The sequence below is a fragment of the Acinonyx jubatus genome, chromosome A1 (assembly GCF_027475565.1).
Source record: "Acinonyx jubatus isolate Ajub_Pintada_27869175 chromosome A1, VMU_Ajub_asm_v1.0, whole genome shotgun sequence".
Lineage (NCBI taxonomy): Eukaryota > Metazoa > Chordata > Mammalia > Carnivora > Felidae > Acinonyx > Acinonyx jubatus.
The window spans coordinates 168,188,223-168,207,796 of record NC_069380.1 but is presented as its reverse complement, the minus strand read 5'-3'; positions in this window follow the sequence as shown (position 1 = coordinate 168,207,796).

The following is a 19,574-nucleotide window of genomic DNA, read 5'->3' as shown; positions in this document are numbered from 1 at the left end:
TAAAAATGAAAATAAAATAATTTATTAAGTCACGTAACAGAGAAGCCCATGGGTAGGGCTGGTCAGGCAGGTTAAGTCCTGGCATTCAAATATTATTTTCAGGGCCTTCTCTCTCTCTCTCTCTCTCTCTCTCTCACACACACACACACACACACACACATCCTCATAAGCAGGCCATCTCCACACACTGCCATGAGCAGCTAGAGATTATATAATCTTTTATCTTTAACAAGGCCATCAGAAAGTTTATCTTTTTAATGCATAGATTAAATAGATTATATAGATAAAATTCCTGGAATTCTATTGCTTGAAAACAATATAGAATCTGTGCAACATAGAACATAGCATAATCCCTTGAACAAAAGGGTTGGTAGGTGTCATCTATTTTTCAGCTCAGCCACACGCACTGACACTAGGTGAGGGAAGCATCCCTCAAAGCACATCAGAGTGCTTTCACCAGAAGAAAGGGGAGATGTGTGCTCTCACATAAGGTAAGACAAAAATGTGTCCAGTAGGCTTGTGTTCTGCCAGTCACTGAGGGTTGGTGGAATGTCCACAAGCAGTTACAACTCCAGAGGGGAATCCCAAACCTCAGAAAGCCTTGAGTAGACCATAGAAAATTCCAGAGAATATAGCAAATATATTTTATAACTTAGGATTTTTATCTTCATACCTTTGAACTTACTTCTTGAAAAGAGAAGTTCTACTCTATAACTGCCCCAAGGGCTCTGTGTGGATCATGCTGCGTGCTATCCCTAGAAATGGTGCTAGGAGAGCAGGGAACAGGCAAGTGTCCTTCAAGGTAGGATGAGTTGTTGCTGCCCCGGAGTTTGGTAATGGAACTCACTGCTAGCGGGACCCATTTCAAAGAAGAGCCCTTGCAGATGGGAGCAGCTGTTGGGAGCCTGTGCTGGGAGCCACTGCCAAGAAAAATTGCCAGAAGGAGCTGCTGGGAAGCCACTGTGGGAGCAGAGGGAATTGTCAGGAGTCTCAGCCTTCTTCATCGTACCATTGGAAGTAACCACAGAGGTCAAGCAAGAAAGTGATTGTGTTTCTCTCTAAATACCATGTGTGTACATCTGTATCTACATTGACATTTAGATACAGATGTCAATATCTTACATATGTCTTTGTGTTCCATTCCACAGTAGAGGATCAACTTTGTTCCTTTCATTACTTACTTAGTTAATATTTATGTATGCCCTCTCTGAAAAAGATGAAATAAAAAGAAAAATTTCAGAGGTGCCTGGGTGACTCAGTAGGTTAAGCATCTGACTCTTGGTTTCGTCTCAGGTTGTGATCTCACCGTTGGTGACTTCAAGCCGTGCTGACAGTGCAGAGCCTACTTAGGACTCTCTCTCTCTCTCTCTCTCTCTCTCTCTCTTTCTCTCTCTCTCTCTTTCTCTCTCTCTCTCTCTCTCTCTCTCTCTCTCTCAAAAATAAATAAATAAACTTAAAAAAAATTAACTTTGTACTGTTGTGATTGCCATCTAGTGGAGAAAAGAAGTATGTAAATAAATGTTTAGAATGCAGTGTAACAGGAGTAGTTACAAATGTCTTTGGAAACCCAAGGGAAAAGCTGCCTTTGCCTGAAGGACTTCAGTAAGGCTTTATGGAAGAGGACACATTTCAACTGGGTCTTATTGAATGGAATGCCCAGAAATTCTAACAGGAGTACAAACCTGTTGTAGAACTAGAAACCAGGCTTCTTCATGTTTCAAAGTGTCACCTAGGGAGAGATGGTTGTGTACATCACAACTTAAATGAAGAAATAAAGTAACTAGCTCTCAAAAGCATATAAGTTAAGTGCCAGGTAAATATTTTGGAAAATATGTTTCATGGAGTAAAAGAATATTTCTAATGTTTGATATGTACTTCATAATACATAGTCTCCTCCCAAAGTTTGATATGATCTATTCCTAGATAAGGTGGATTAAAATTAATAAATATAATTGATTTTACCTTATTCTTTTCTAATCCCTATTCCTTCTCACTCACATCATTTTTCTAGTTTTCTTCTCCAGAAGCAGGAAAAACATGGCCCCATCGCCTGATTGTTATCGTTTAAGAAACTACTATTTAAAATTTTTTAAATATTTATTTATTTTTTAAAAAATGTTTTATTTCTTTTAAGACAGAGAGAGACAGAGTATGCTTGGGGATGGGGCAGAGAGAGAGGGAGACACAGAATGTGAAGCAGGCTCCAGGCTGAGCTGTGAGCACAGAGCCTGACGTGGGGCTCAAACTGAGGAACTGTGAGATCATGACCTGAGCTGAAGTTGGACGCTTAACTGAGCCACCCAGCTACCCCAATGTTCATTTATTTTTGAGAGAGAGAGAGACAGAGCACGAGCATGGGAGGGGCAGAGAGAGAGGGAGACACAGAATCTGAAGCAGACTCCAGGCTCTGAGCTCAGCACAGAGCCCAATGTGGAGCTCAAACCCATGAACCATGAGATCATGACCTGAGCTGAAGTCTGGCACTGAAGTCCACCCAGGTGCCCCAAGAAACTACTATTAAATAACAATAGATCTTCAGCATTCAATTAAAGTTATGTCAAAGACACCATACTATGTAATTTATAGCTATTAAGTTGCTTGATCTTACCTTTAAAATACTACAAGGATTGTAGCATCAGTAATCTCTTCTTATAGTAAACAAGCTCAAGATTTACAATTTTAATCAAGTATCATGATTGGTGACAATGCTACCATCCTAGCCAGGCTCTCTAATTTCAAATGATCCAACAGTAAAGTAAAATAACTAAAAATCAGAGAAAAGCAATTGTTTTAAGGATGTCTGTTTTAAGATGACTATTTTAGTACTTTCTTAGCTTGAGAAAAATAATTTTGTCCTCCCAAATATGTTTCCTCATTTATAAAATGATGGCAAATGTCTTACTATCATGATGTCTCATGCTTTCTTTTTTTTTTAATTTTTTCAAACGTTTATCTATTTTTGAGACAGAGACAGAGCATGAACAGGGGAGGGGCAGAGAGAGAGGGAGACACAGAATCTGAAATGGGCACCAGGCTCTGAGCTGTCAGCACAGAGCCCGACGCAGGGCTCGAACTCACAGACCATGAGATCATGACCTGAGCCGAAGTCGGGCGCTTAACCGATTGAGCCACCCAGGCGCCCCTCATGCTTTCTTTATCCAAACATCTAAAGACAAGACTGAAACTAAGGTCATGCAGAAATATTTTTAGTGATTCACAAGTCAACATAAATCTCAGATAACCAAATACCAATTCATCCTGGAGCAGAACAGGTGCATTCTTTTTTTTTTTTTTAATTTTTTTTTCAATATATGAAATTTATTGTCAAATTGGTTTCCATACAACACCCAGTGCTCATCCCAAAAGGTGCCCTCCTCAATACCCATCACCCACCCTCCCCTCCCTCCCCCCCCCCATCAACCCTCACTTTGTTCTCAGTTTTTAAGAGTCTCTTATGCTTTGGCTCTCTCCCACTCTAACCTCTTTTTTTTTTTCCTTTCCCTCCCCCATGGGTTTCTGTTAAGTTTCTCAGGATCCACATAAGAATGAAAACATAGGGTATCTGTCTTTCTCTGTATGGCTTATTTCACTTAGCATCACACTCTCCAGTTCCATCCACGTTGCTACAAAGGGCCATATTTCGTTCTTTCTCATTGCCACGTAGTACTCCATTGTGTATATAAACCACAATTTCTTTATCCTGTCATCAGTTGATGGACATTTAGGCTCTTTCCACAATTTGGCTATTGTTGAGAGTGCTGCTATAAACATTGGGGTACAAGTGCCCCTATGCATCAGTACTCCTGTATCCCTTGGGTAAATTCCTAGCAGTGCTATTGCTGGGTCATAGGGTAGGTCTATTTTTAATTTTCTGAGGAACCTCCACATTGTTTTCCAGAGTGGCTGCACCAGTTTGCATTCCCACCAACAGTGCAAGAGGGTTCCCGTTTCTCCACATCCTTTCCAGCATCTATAGTCTCCTGATTTAGAACAGGTGCATTCTTGAATGTGGAAGCTAAACCATCTTGGTTGTTAGTTTGTAAGCCTTTTCAACTGCTTATTAATTTCTTCCAGTTCATCTCCAGCCTCATAAAGTTTTATAAGCTCTAAGTGAGCCTTTCCAAACACTGAAGAAACTCTAGAAACAGAATTCCATCTCAGTCTTAAGTGCTTTTATTGACATGCAATAAAATTAAACACCATGTAATCTCGTTTATATGTAGAATCTAAAAAAAAATGAAATTAAAAAACCCAAACTCACAGAAAAAAAAGAGATCAGATTTGTGGTTACCAGCAGTGGGGCTGGGGGAGGGGTAATCAAATGAAACTAGTCAAAGTACAACCTCTCAGTTACGAGATAAATAAGTACTAGGGATGTCATGTACCACATGATGACTGTAATTAACACTGCTGTATGGCATATTTGAAAGTTGTTGAGAGGGTAGATCTTAAGAGTTTTCATCACAAGGTAAAAAACCTTTTTTTTCTTTTTTTCTTGTGTCTATATTAGATGATGGATGGTAACTAAATTTACTGTAGTATGATCATTTCTCAATATCTGTAAGTCAAATCATGCTTCTGTACACTTTAAACTTACATAGTGCTATATGTCAATTTTACCTCAATAAAACCAGAAAAATAGAACCAGTTTTACCGAGTAGCTGATACAGGAAGAGTGGATGGGGGATCTGCTAATTAGGTCATGAGCTATATATAATATGACAGTTTATCTGGTTTAATAAAGTATCTTATAAAATAATGTAACAGTTGGTAGGTCTCATTCCAACTCCCACTCTTATATTGGGCATTACAGATTAAAGCTAAACACTTTAATGCTTCCCAGCTTCCTTATTTAGTTGACTGCCAACCAAGTGTTGAATAGACATGGCAAGCAGACACAGTGGTCTAGCAACGAGAATTGTGGGGGTAGACTTAGGAAAAGTAGAGGTCCTGTCCAGCTTTGGCTGGTTTGCTGTATGCACGGTATTGCTGGGACAGAAAGCCTCTCTGAACCTATCAGATTCCTAGTCTGTAGAAAGTGACTGGTGATCCCGGCCATCTGTATCCCTTATGAGACTAAAGCGTAGTGGTTAAAGTCAGAAGACATCACAGTTATAAGGTGTTCATTTTTTTCTTTTCCCAATGGCCATAAATAACTGCAATTTATCCCTCTTTCTTGATCAGTGCAGATTCTCTGAAAAGGTGTTGTAAAACCATTAATGGTATTGGTTATCTGTTTCTTTGTAAGAAATTATCACAACCACAACCATCTATTATTTCACATCTTTCTCCAATTATATGATTAGGAAAGTCCTTGGTACTATTTACCTTGGTTCAGATAACCCCCACAAAAGTTACAATTAACCAAAGTCAGTTATCACAAGTGACTGAATAGGCCATTGCAAACTACAAAAGCCCAAATTAAATGCATACCCATCTTTGCCAACCACTGATGAAACAAATGACAAGGCAGTTTGTACACTCCATTACAATATTTTACATGTATCAAGGCTCTGCTCCTCAATGGCACCACCTCCAACCTTATGTACTTAGATACTCCTGGGCTTGGAAGTGGTAAAATGTGGGTAGAAGAAAAAACAAACACCTGTAAAACAGAATAAACCCACATGTACCTGAAGGATGACAAAAAGGTGATTTGCTTTTAAGTAAGTAATGTTCTCAAACTATGAAGAGTTTATTATTCCAAATCCCAAATTAGAGCTGCAATAACTCTGACCTTCTGATGTTCCTAGAGTTGGGTTTCAGAGCCAATTATAGAACTCTGGCTTCTGATGCTATTTGAAGAGCTCTTTGTGTCTGTAAAGCCTAATAGACTTACCTACTGAGAATAGATACCTGAATGTTTCCTAGGAGTCTATTCTGGCAGTTCAACCTTTGGTTAGCATTGGAACTTTGTCAGCACATAATAATAAAGGTTCCTTCCTTGACTAAAACACAAAAATAGGATTGAGCAAAGGAGGTAAAAAACATAGACAGTATTCCTATCTTCGGACAGCAGCATCGCTCTATTTCCTGTGGGTCAGTCTCTGATAGCGACCTACAGTGAGGTTTCGTAATATTTAATAAGTGAAAAGTCCTTTGGGATTCTGACAGCTGGTTGACTGACAGTCCTCATTTTTGTTGCTTTGAGTTTTCTTTTTTCTTTTATTTCTCTAGGAGGTATTTCAATAGGAAATTGGAGAGGCTGCACTGTAAATGTCTTCTTCAGTCAGCAAAGCGTGTTTAAAATAAGTACCCCTCAAATGACCTCTCTAACCACAGAAACAAAAATAAGCAAAAAATCCTCTGCTGGAGGAGAGACACCAAAGAAACAAAACCCAAACAGACATTTGGAGAAACTAGAAGAGAGAAAATTACAGCATGATTTTGCACCTAGAACAAGTACTGTCTCGTGAGATATATACATGAATTAAATTTTACTGCAACAGTGTGATGAAGAAATGGCTGTAATTGGAGAGAGAAAATAAAAAAAGGAAACAAGAGACTGGAAAAAGGGAAAACATCAGCAACATCAGCAGGACACAAGTTGTAATGAAAACAAAGGGAAACAGATTCATTGACAGCAGATGGAATTAATCAAACATTTATCAGGCGCCTGATATAGCAAAGAAATGGGCTAAAATGCCCAGAGTTCTAAACTGATTAAGGTCTACTTTCTTATAACAGCTACATTTGATTGAGAGCTTACTATGGACGAAAACCTTACACACTTTATAAAAACATTTTCAATATTTTTATTTATTTGGTAGAATAATTTCATGTTATCAAAGAGGCAACTGAAACTCAAGGCGTGTAACATTCTCAAGGACACAACAGCAGTAAAGGATATAACTAGAATTCAAAAATGGATTGAATTCTAAAATCCATTTTCTCTCCAGTATACTATGCGAACTTCTCAAAGTCAGGAATCAGACAAGTTTACAAATAACACAAGAAGTGATATGGGAATCGCTGGAAAGAATCAGGAAAACAAACAAACAAAAAACTAACATGAATATGGTACCTTAATGGTAATACTAGTGTTAGCATATACGTTTTTCAATATTATCCTAATCTTACTGAGGCATAGTCAATAATTGATAGTTATCATGATAATCCCAAACCATCAAAGAAAAATAAGCTCAGTTTTGTTTTATACACTCTATTTCCTAAAGAATAAAGTGCAAGATAATTTAGAACTTCCTGTAGAATTTCTTCAACTTCCCACAATCTCACCTGCAAACATATCTAAGTTTGAGCTTGTCGCTCTTTCTTTTCTCACCTACCAGAGGAAAAGTTTCCTTCCTCATTCATTACCTAAGTCAGTAATTATTTATTGAGTCCATGCCATGGTCTATGCTGGACTCTAGGGAGAAAATGAAAAAAGAGAGACAAGATTCCTGTCCATATGGATTTACATACTACGAGGGATAGTTAACAAACAGATGTTATATATAATGTTTAATTTTTATTCATTTTGAGAGAGAGAGAGAGAGTGAGCATGCACAAGTGGGAGAGGGGCAGAGAGAGAGAGAGAGAGAATCCCAAGCAGACTCCACACTGTCAGCACAGAGCCCAACAGGGAGCTCAATCTCACCAACTGTGAGATCATGACTTGGCCAAAATTGGTCGCCTAACCGACTAAGCCACCCAGGTGCCCCCGCAGATTATATATATTATATAATACAAATGATATCATATAAATGATAATCATAACTATTTTATATATATTTAACATATATATTTACATACGTTTAGATGATTGTTATTTATAGCATACTGTATTTATGATACTTATATACTTAATTTCTAGTTTTAGCAGACACAGAGGATATTAAATTATATTAAGTATTTTGCAGCATGCCTGGATGAACCAAGGAGCCAGGCTTAGAGGATGTGCAGTAAGGACTAACACACAACCCATGCCATGCCATGGCTTTATAAGTGATCCCAATGTGCCACCACCGGAAACTGACACCACAGTTTACAACAGTGATACTGTTTCATCATCACTACTCCTGAAAAGCAAAACGTTCTGGTTATATCCTCACCAAGAGATGGATTTTGCGGTACTCTTTCATTTTCTGATCTGAAGTTTCACACAGGCACATTGACTGCAAATTCTAAGTCACATGTCTCTCTGTCTTAGATGCAAGAGATCTTAGAAAAGTGAGTTCTGGCTTCTGAATCTTGGAGAGATGGGATTCAGAAAGTGGGACATTCCACAAATACAAGGTTATCAGAAGACACTGAGCGCCCTGTAAAAAACACAGCTGTGACAGGCGCTCCTTGCTGTGTCCCCAGTTCCCAGGCTCGTCCTTTCCTTAGTAGCCAAACTCTTACTAACCAGACTGAGTGCCAATGTGTTCCACTAACAGTACTTCCTGCTTCCCCCAATTCCTTGCAGTGAGGAGTCACCATCTGACACATTTGGAATTGATGAGTAACAGGGAAAGTCTTTGGGGGATTTTAGGAAAAATATTTCCTTTCTTTATGCACATAATGCCCCTGTTAATTTTCCTCTTCTTTTTGGATCCACCTTGCAGCCATGACCTTAGATATGGGATTGCTGAGTCAAATAGTAAATGCGTAAAGTCTATTCCGAAAGGGTTGTACCAGTTGAATATCCATGAGAAATGCACCAGAGTATCTGTTTCCTCATTATCTAGCCAAAATATGTCAAACTTTTAAATTTCCCTTAACCTCATTGGTGAGAAATAGTATCTATGGTATAGTTTTAATTTGTGTGTTTGTAACTATGAGTGAGAGCAAAAATTTTATCCCATACTTAAAGGCTATTCATATATCTTTTTCACACTCTTTCTGTGTCGTATCTTTGCCATTTTTCTATCAGGTGTTTTTGTTTGTTTATTTTTGTTTTTGTTTTATACTTCATTCCACCCATTTTTAAAAGTGTTTCATATATTCTGGATAGAAGCATTATGTTGCAAATATTTGCTTCTAATGTCAGTTGTCCTTTGAACGTGTTTATGGGTTTTTTGTTTATTATGATTGTTTAAAATATGCTATATAGTCATGTTTATTGACCTTAAATTGTATGGTCTGGATTTTCAATCATAGCTAGAATACCTTTCCTACACCCAGGTTATAAAGAAATTCACCCCTTTGTTTTTTTTTTGTTGTTGTTGTTGTTTGTTTTTTTATTACTAACGCTGTTTGCTTTTCTTTTTTCCTTTTTGACATTTAGATTTTTGATTCATTTAGAGTTCTTTGGTAGCTCTGAGGTATGTATTTAATTTTGCCTTTTTCCAAGTAACAAAACTATTGTCTAGCACATTTTATTTAAAGAGTATCTTTTTCTCCTGCATTGATTTGAGATGCTACCTTTATCACATGCTAAATTTTCATATGCACTTGGATCTATTTCTGACCTTTATATTCTGTTCTTTTTGTTTATCTATTACTACTCTGGCCTACGTTGTTTTAGTTACAGAGATTTCATAATGTATTTTAATGTCTAGCAAGACTACATGTCTCTCAAGAGTTTTCTATTTCAGTTTTGTCTTGGCTTGCAAATTTGTTTTTTCATACCAACTTTAGTATTAACTTGTCTAACTCCATAAAGTCTTATAGGTATTTTTATTGGGATTGCATCAGCTTTATAAGTCATTTAGGAAGAATTGACATCATTACGGTGTTGAGTCATCCTATCTAAGAACAGAAATCTTTCCATTTCTTTAAATATACTGTACCTTTGTATCTTTCAGCAGTGGTTTAAAAACTTCCCTTAACCTATATGGGTTTTCATATTTTTTGTTGATTTTGTTCCTAAGTATTTAATCTTTTTTTTTACTATTGAAAAAAGGATTTTTCTCCCTACCATTATGTCCTATTATTTGAATATAGAAAGGAAATTAATTTCTGTGTATTAATTTTTATCTAACTATTACTAAAATTTCTAAGTCTTATTATTGATGAATTAGGATTTTCTAGGCATACAAAAATTTTATCTTCAAATAGGGGTAGTTTCAGATTTTTAAAAACAATTTTATGTCTCTAATTGATTTCTCTTGTCTATTTGCATTGGCCAATAACAGCAGTACTAGGCAGAATGGGGTCAAGATTGTGGGCATTGTTGTTTTGTTCTTACTCTCAGTGGAAATATCTTTCAGGTGTATTTAGTAAGTAAGCCTAACTTGGGTTTATATATGTAGTTATGTTAAGAGAATATCCATCAAGTTCTTTTTTCTTGATTTTTTTTGTTGTTAGAAATAGGTTTTTGTCATAGGATTTTTCAACATGAATAATTTCATGTTTTACTCCTTACATCTATTAAAATGGTGTTATGTTGATGGTTTTAGAATACAGAACAATCCTGCATTCATGTAATAAATTCCACTTGATCATGGAATTTCTTTAATGTGGTTTTTGTCCTCTGCTAGTAGTTTATCAAATATTTTACATTAATATTCATAAGTGATATTGATTCATAATTTTTTGCACTATCAGGTTCAGTTATTTTTGCTATATGAAAACAATTAGGAAGCTGTCCTTCACTTGTAGTGCTCTAGAACAATTTATAGAGCATTATGACTACCTATGGTTTTTGGGCATTTCTTAGAAATCTCCTGTGAAACCATCTGGCCGGTGCTCCTGTGGGTTAGTTCCTTGATACCCTTTTCGATTGCCTATACTAAAATTAGTCTAAGTTTTCATTTTCAAACATGCTGCTTTTGTTCATCTATATTTCACGAGTAAATCATTCAAATACATTTGCATAGAGCCCTGCAAAGTGGCCTCTTAGACTTTCTAAAATTTTCTGCATGTCACTGTTTGCCTCTTATTATTTCTTGTTTTGTATATTTGTGCCTTACCTTTTGCTTCTTGATCAAATTATCTTGTGGTTTGTCTACTTTGTTAATCATTTCAAAATTATACCTAATCTATTTCTTTTCTCTACCTCATTAATTCTGTTTTATCTAAATTATGATTTCCCTTTAATATTTTGTTTACTTGCTTTTTTTAAGCTTGGAATTTAATTTTATTTAAATTATTTGATTTAATTGATAAAAGTGTATAGTACTATGAATTTTCCTCTGATCACTGTTTTATTTAATTAAAAAAATTTTTTTTAACATTTGTTTATTTTTTGAGACAGGGAGAGAGAGAAAATGTGAGTGGGGGAAGGGCAGAGACAGAGGGAGTCACAGAATCTGAGGCAGGGTCCAGGCTCTGAGCTATCAGCACAGAGCTTGACATGGGGCCCGAACTCACAAACTGGGAGATCATGACCTCAGCTAAAGTCGGACGCTTAACTGACTGAGCCATCCAAGCGCCCCTGATCACTGTTTTAGACGTATCCCATAAATTTTGATATGTAGTATTTTGTTAGCATCATTTCAGATTTTATTTTCTTTTTTTATCCAGACCTATTTAGTAGAAAATTTTATTAATTTTAATTTTTTTTAACGTTTATTTATTTTTGAGACAGAGAGAGACAGAGCATGAATGGTGGAAGGGCAGGGAAAGAGGGAGACACAGAATCGGAAGCAGGCTCAGGCTCTGAGCCATCAGCCCAGAGCCTGACGCGGGGCTCGAACTCACGGACCGCGAGATTGTGACCCGGGTGAAGTCGGACACTTAACCGACTGAGCCACCCAGGCGCCCAGAAAATTTATTAATTTTAAATGAATGAATCTTTAAAAATTTTTTTAAATAATGTTCTATTGCATGGTGGTTAGAAAACATTTTATAATATTTCTACATTATAGAATTTACTAATGTTGACTTTATAACCTAATATGTGATCAATATTTTGTAAACATTCAATTAATATACCTTGTTCCATGGTATACTTAGAAGAAGATCTATTCTGTAGTATCAGAATAAAACATTTGATATATATCTATAAAGTCTGTATGATTGTTTATGTTGTTTAGATCTTTAATGTTAACCAGTACTTATTTTTGTCCACTTTATCCATAGTATACTGAGAATGACATGTTAAAATTTGCTATCATTAGCTTATATCTGTTTTTTTGCGTCTTGACTACTTTTTGCTTTAAAAAGGTAGTTGCTGTTGTTTGTTGCATAGATATTCACAAATGTGATATATTTTTTGTGACTTTTTACTCAACAGTTGAAGTTTCCCTTCTATTTATGAGTTTATTTTGGTATAAATAAACATATAAGAAGAAAAAATTACTTATGTAATTTCCAATCAGTAAATGTAAAAGGAAATATAGGAATATGAAATCACCACTGGGCTTACATCACAGTAACAATTTTTGCAGGCAAGATATACCAATGTATATTGAATATTAAAATTAGTGGATAAAAATTTTAGAGTAAATACACTTTGCATAGTTACAAAGTATCTCTTTCAAGACACTTATATTAAATACGAAGGAACATACAGTAACTTTACAGAGGAGAAGCCCAGCAGACACCATCTAAGCAAGTAATTAGGGTTAACATCACCAGTAATGAGACATGATGACATAAATCCCGCGATAAGAAGGAAGCCACAATGCTATGTTTATGAGATTCTTTCCAGACTCATCACCTCGTTTCAACCATGAGAAAACTTAAGACAAATCCAAATTAAGGGACAAGTTACAACATAACTAATCAGTACTCTTCAAAAGTGTCACGATCATGAAAGATGAAAAACAAAAAAGACTGAAATTTTTACAATTAAATGCATTGTGAGACCCTGGATAGTATTAAGATACTATAGAAAAGGACATTCATGGAAAAAAATGGTGGAGTTCAAATAAAGTCTGTAGTTTAATTAATAATATATTTCCAATGTTAATGATCTGTTCTTGGTAATTTTACCATGGTTATAAAAAATATTAACATGAGAGAAAGCACTTTGAGAGATAAAAGGAAATTATTTGTATTTTATTTAATTAAGAGACTCTTTTGTTTATTTTAATTTTTTTAATGTTTATTTTTGAGAGAGAGGGAGAGACAGAGAGAGAGCATGAGCTGGGGAGAGGCAGAGAGCAAGGATCTGAAGCAGGATCTGTGCTGACAGCGCAGAGCCGGATGTGGGCTCAAACTCACGAACTGTGAGATCATGACCTGAGCCAAAGTCAGAAGCTTAACCAACTAGCCACCCAGGCATCCCAAGAGACTTTTTTAAACAACAGTTTTAGATTAAAAAAAAAAAATTGAGCAGGTAGTGTAGAGTAGTATAAAGAGTTCTCATATATTTCCCCTCCCCTCTGTCCCTCCTTGCATTAATGTGGTACATTTGTTACAATTAATGAACTGCTACTGATGCATTACTATTAACTAGAATCCATACTTTAAAAATACTTTTTGTGTTGTACAGTGTATAGGTTTCAACAAATATGTAATGTAATGCATCCACTATTATAGTATCATAGAGAATAATTTCACTGCTCTAAAAATCCCCTGTGCCCCACCTATTTATCTTTCCTCTCTTCCCTGTTCCCGATCCTCTGAAAAGCACTGATCTATTTAGTGTCTCTACAGTTTTGCCTTTTCTAGGATGTCATATCCTTGCAATCATAAAGTATGTAGCCTTTGATACCTTTTTTTTTTTTTATCACTGGATCATATTCCATTGTATGGATGTATCACAGTTTGGTTATCCGTTCACTTATGGAGGGACATTTCCATTGCTTCCAATTTTTGACAATTATGAATAAAGCCACTATAAACATTTGTGCGCAGGTGTTTGTGTAGACCTAAGTTTCATCTCAGTTGGGTAAATACCTAAGAGCATGATTTCCATGATGGTATGGTACAACCATGCTTACTTGTGTAAGAAAACTGCCAAATAGTCTTCCAAAGTGGCTGTACCATTTTGCATTCCCACCAGCAATGAATGAGAGTTCATGTTGCTTCACATCCTCGTCAGCATTTAGTATTGTCAGTGTTTTGGAGATTAGTTATTTCTAATAGTTACACGATAATACAAGATCTAATAGTTACATAAACAAGAAAATACTGTTTTAGTTTGCAATCTCTAATGACATATGAGGTTTAGCATCTTTTTATATGTTTTCTTTTTTGCCATCTATATATCTTTTCTGGTGAGATGTCTGTGTATCTGTCCAGATCTTTTTCCCAATTATTAATTACTTTTACTTTTTTAACTTTTAATCATTTTTAATTGAGTTGTTTATTGTCTTTATTGAGTTCTAAGCATTCTTTGTGTATTTTAAATGTGAGTCCTTAATTAGATACATATTTAGCAAATATTTTCTCCCAGTTTTGGCTTGTTTTTTACCTTATTTTTTGAAGGTGCATATTTTAATAAAGAGCAGAGATCAGCAGAATTATCAAATGTTGCCCTTTTCTGCTATACATAGATAGACGTCACTATAAATATTCCAATTTTATTTTAAGAGGGATTAGATATTTTTACAGAACTATCATCAACAGAGTTTTTTTGTTACCCTTGGGAAAAGTGTAATTTAGCTTCAGGGTGTAATTCAAGAAAATGCTACATCCAAAGTTATATAACAGGCAATTTTTCTATTTACTTTCCTCCTCGGTTATAAAAGACTGGGAATGATGTCAATATTATGGATTTTTCAGTAGCAGTTAGGGCAAACTTTGTAATTGAGAATGGACTTCTATTTTATTTAATTTTTTTTTAATGTTTATTTATTTTTGAGAGAGAGATAGAGCATGAGCAGGGGAGGGGCGTAGAGAGACTGGGAGACACAGAATCCAAAGCTGGCTCCAGGCTCTGAGCTGCCAGCATAGAGCTGGTTGCAGGGCTTGAACTCAAGGACCACGAGATGGTGACCTGAGTCAAAGTCGGACATTCAACAGACCAAGGCATCCAGGTGCTCCCCCCTCCCTCCGCCCTGGCCCCTCTTTTTAAAAATTTTTTATAATGTGAGAATGGACCTCTTCTATTAACCAAAGCTGGATGATGCCAAGTTTATCTTTCCTCTAAGATCAAGGCCATAGATCTGTCTTTTCACAGAATGACTAAAGCTAGCCCAAAGAAGTCATCTGCTTACTAGTTGTAGCACATCACAGGCCTTTTTAAAGAAATAAAATGTACTTGGGCCCCACGTTTCCACTGTTGGATGCAGAAATCTTGTGATTATATCAGTAATTTAAAGAAGTTGACATTTCAAACACATATTTTCCCTGGGCACTAGGTGTTGGAGGGAGGTATGGAAAGTTTTGCCCTGTCAACAGATTAGATCAGATGAACAAGATTTCATAACAGCCAAATATAGGCTATATTTAGCACCCTTTATGCTTTTGTTTAAAAACAGTTTCAGATTCCAGTAGAATGATTTGAAGGTTGAGAGATTTTTCTAAGTAGTCTTAAAAGTCTAGGTTTGTTCTGAGGCTCTGAGCCAGTCCTCAAAATAAATCTGTAGATAGACTCCAGCCTCGGAGCTAGAGCTCAGGCTGGCAGGTGTAAGAGTCCTAAACTCATTTCCTAGATATGACAATTTGAGATTATCAAAAGGGCCTCTTCTACATTGTAAGATTATTATCTTAATAAACTACTTGCCTATAGTAAATATTGTTTATATTTTCTGTAGTTTATAGTTTCATATAGTTTATATTTTATATAGTTTATAGTTTTAGTATTTTTCAGTACTTACATATGTACCAAGAAATATTCTAGGTGCTGGAATGGAATGGAGTGGTGAATTTATTCTGAATCTTAAGAAGTCTGTTCAGGAGGTAATAGTAGTAAAAGTCCGTAATTAGCCTGCTAGAGGTTCTGCTACTTTGGGTGACTTTCACCAAGTCACAAACATTTTTAAACTTTTATAACATGGCCCATACTATGCTAACTATCAAAATTTATAAGGAAAGAGAGAGAGAGTGCCATGCATGTGTGAGCGGGTGAGGGAGTGAGGGGCTGAGAGAAAGAGAGAGAATCCCAAGTAGGCTCTGAGCTTATCTTACAAGTGTGAAACCATGACCTGAGCCGAAATCAAGAGTCGGACACTCAATCTATTGAGCCACCCAGGCACCCCTGTGTATGTATATTTTGGAAGTAGGATCTATCAAGGGCCACAGAGCTCACTTTCAGATGTATATTTGTGTAGATAATGTGTGGCTAGAAAGGAGAGAGGGGGTGAATGGAAGGGGAAGATGATGTAGGAGAAAAAGACTAGACCAGAAATGCGAAGACCTGGATTATGTCTCCAGCTCTGTGATTCTATGAACTTAGTAAAATCACTAAACATCTAGAGGACTCATTTTACATCTTTGTGACATGAGAGTTCTAGTTAAGACGATTTCCAAAGGTCACTGTCAGTGTTGAAATTCTAAGCTAAAAAGGAACATTTCAAAATATACAAAAAAGGTTGGGTGCACAGTTTTATAGATTCATTTATTCATTCAACATGTATTATGTCATGTAATTTATTATGTCTATGTATGTGTTTGTGTAGTGAGAGTGGGAGAAAACATATCTATGATACAGATACAGAGGATTTAAGAGGTGCTTGCACAAAACTACGAGGTAGAAAGATTAAGCTAAGAAGCGATTCATCAATTCGTGAGAACCCTGGTGTCCTTTAGTCCTTCTACTGGATGTCACTACTTAAAGCAAGGCCAACTTTGACCTCGTGACCAGCCAAGGAGTGCAAGAATTGAGCAAGTCCTGGACCAAATCCTAGTTATTCTTCCTATCTGTATGATCTTGGCTTAACCTCCCAGCTGCAAGTCCTGCATCTGTAAAATGAGGATACTGTTAGACCTACTTTATAAGGTTGTTGTAGAGAATTTGTAAAATAACACATTTTATTACTGATCCAGTCATTATAGTAAGTGCTCAAAAATGTTAACTACTATTCTTTTCCTAAAGAGCAGATATTATTTGACCATCTATTCCTGACTTTGAGAGGTCCTATTATGGTAGGACACTGAACTAGATACAAGACTAGGTTCAATTTCTGGCTTTAGTTAGTTGCTTTACTTTGTGGATTGGCTGTGTGTTAGAGTATCCCTTTAATTCTTAGGCCGTTTGCAACTCTGACTCATCCTTTCTTCCTGCTTGCACTGAGCTTATAGTTCATCTGAGGGTCTTCTCAGTTCTTTTCTGAGCATGTCTCCTGTCGTAAGCATATGCGTGGCTTTCTAAATTCCCTAGTATACATGATGACTTTTGAAAACCCCAAGGCAACTCTCTCCCTGGCCTTTCCCTCTTGGCTTTATAGACAGTCTTTTGTTATGTCTCAACTGTAATTCTTTGCCCTAAATGGCTAAGATTTTTCTGATCACCTTAAAATGTTTTCAAGGGATTCCTACTATTTTTCTTGCCTGAGTGGAGGTCCAGTTAGGGAAAAAAGATGAGAACCTTGCATTAGTTTTTCAGGTAGCCCCTAGAGATGTCAGTATGCATAAACACAGTAACTTGCAAATAGCATCTCCTTTATTCCTTCCAGGATCAAGGACTATAGACTGTTCCACAGTGGTACAGGGGCTCCCACAGATACCGAGAGGGCAGTGGGGGCAAAGGCAAGCAAAAAACAGCACAAAGTTTTCCTACCATTAAGTTGCCTTTTTCTTGATTCTGCGTTTTGTTGCTATAAACTTGTTTTCTAGAGTTCTGACAAAGTTGGTTTTGAGTTTCTGGTTGTTTTTTTCCTAAGTTTCTACGGAGGGACACGTTTGAACTGCATACTTGCCATCTTGCTGTCATCACTCCCCTAAGTTACTTAACACTAGAGAGGTCACAGCCTCTCTGTATCTATTTCTTCTCTCAACAGAACTTCTCAGAAAATACCCGAGGGCTGTTGTAAGGATTAAATATGGGAATGTGGAAGACATTTACAGAATATAATGCATTTGAAACCTTATTTTAGAAAGTATGTTACTTGTTTCGTGAGCCACATCACAGTTACATCAGAAAGACTTTTTAAGTGGTGGGGAAAAAAGTTCAACTTCATGTTTTTTTCCTGATCTTCATTTCTACCTACAAAAATAAAACTTTTCCTTCACCAGAAGCCTCAGTAGTTCTCTAGCATCAGGAAGAGAAAAATACTGTTTTTATTTCAACATTTTATTGAACCTTTTCATATTACACAATTTACTGAAAACATTTAAAATACTAGACAAAAACAACTTAAACACACACACACACACACACACACACACACAAACACCTTGTCTAGCTGAGGTAATACTGTGTAAGATTCATTGTTAAATCACAAGTTTTTGTTACTCTGCTATACAACTTGGTATCATATTAGTGATACTCAATGACTTGAAAGACAGTATACATCCAGTTTATATTAGAGAGAGCAAGAGAAATGAGCAGCTACTTTAAAGAGAAAGCAGATATGCCAAAATATCACTCAAATTCTATTGCAGTGTGGTTGCTACCAAGGGGATTTATTTGCTTACATGTTATTGAAAGTAATTAATTCAACCCTGAATATCTTTTCAAGAGCTGGCAAATAGTCTTTCATGTTCCAAAAGATCTAATAAGCAAGCTGAAGGCAAATACCCTCCACAATCTCAGTGGAAAAAAACAAATAGCAAAGCACTGTATTTTATTTTCTAAGCAGATGTATGAATACACAGAAATATTGAAGCATTCATGCCAAGTCAGTAAGGTGAATGTGCAGTTGTAACAAAGCCAGTGCTGAAAAGACAGCTGTGAGTAGTCAGGCATGTTTGCAAAAGTGAGACTTCTCTCTCCAGTTTTGTTTCTGAAAATACTGGCTGAATTACCAAACCTCCCAAACCACAGCCATTTTGAAATCAGATTGATTTTACTATTTCATATTTATAACGTCTAGTGCTGGGAGTTTGGAAACTTCAATAAATTTTATAAACCTAGGGATTATTTTTCAAGGGTGCATAAAATAGAGAAAGGTAGCTCAGGGAAAGAAATTTACATGCAAATGTACTAAATCAACTCATAAATTCACATAACATACTCAGTATTTATCAGATTTTTCAGTTTTAACTCAATCACTTTCACACTATTTGACTCTGATTAAGAAATCCTACAGAGTAAAGCAAGCATATCATATCTGAGCTCCATGGCCAAACCCTGGCTTATGTAAGAGGACTGCTGGGCCTCTGGAACATTTTAATAGGATCTTAGTCATAATACTATTAACCATACTGAATTTTAAAATATTCTGAGCTACTGTCATCTTAAAAAAGATGTAGCCAATGGATATTTGACTTTGGTACCTATATGCTAAAGAAAGAGAGCAAATTTTAAAAGGGAAAGAGTGTGCCTAATGTGTATTTCACATATTCCTTTCTAATTTCATTTAAGCATATTTGGACAGCATTTAAGTTCTTGAATTTTAAGAATTTTTATATTGCAACTAATTTGGAATGGCAGTAAGAACAATTAGTATTTTACTTGCCACATTCCAATCTTAATTTGCATTCTTTCTCCAAAGAGAAGATCAACCTTGTGTACACACAAGTTCAATCTATCAGTCTTATAATGATTCTATGAGACAGTTTTATAGAACTGAATCTTTATACTTCCATCAAATAATCTTGAAATATTTGATTTTTAACTAGATAAAGGATCTCATGGATTTTCACTAGTTAATACTTGATTCCATTGAGATTCTGTTCTTGTAGAAATTTTCTGAAACTTGGTATTTTCTGAAGTT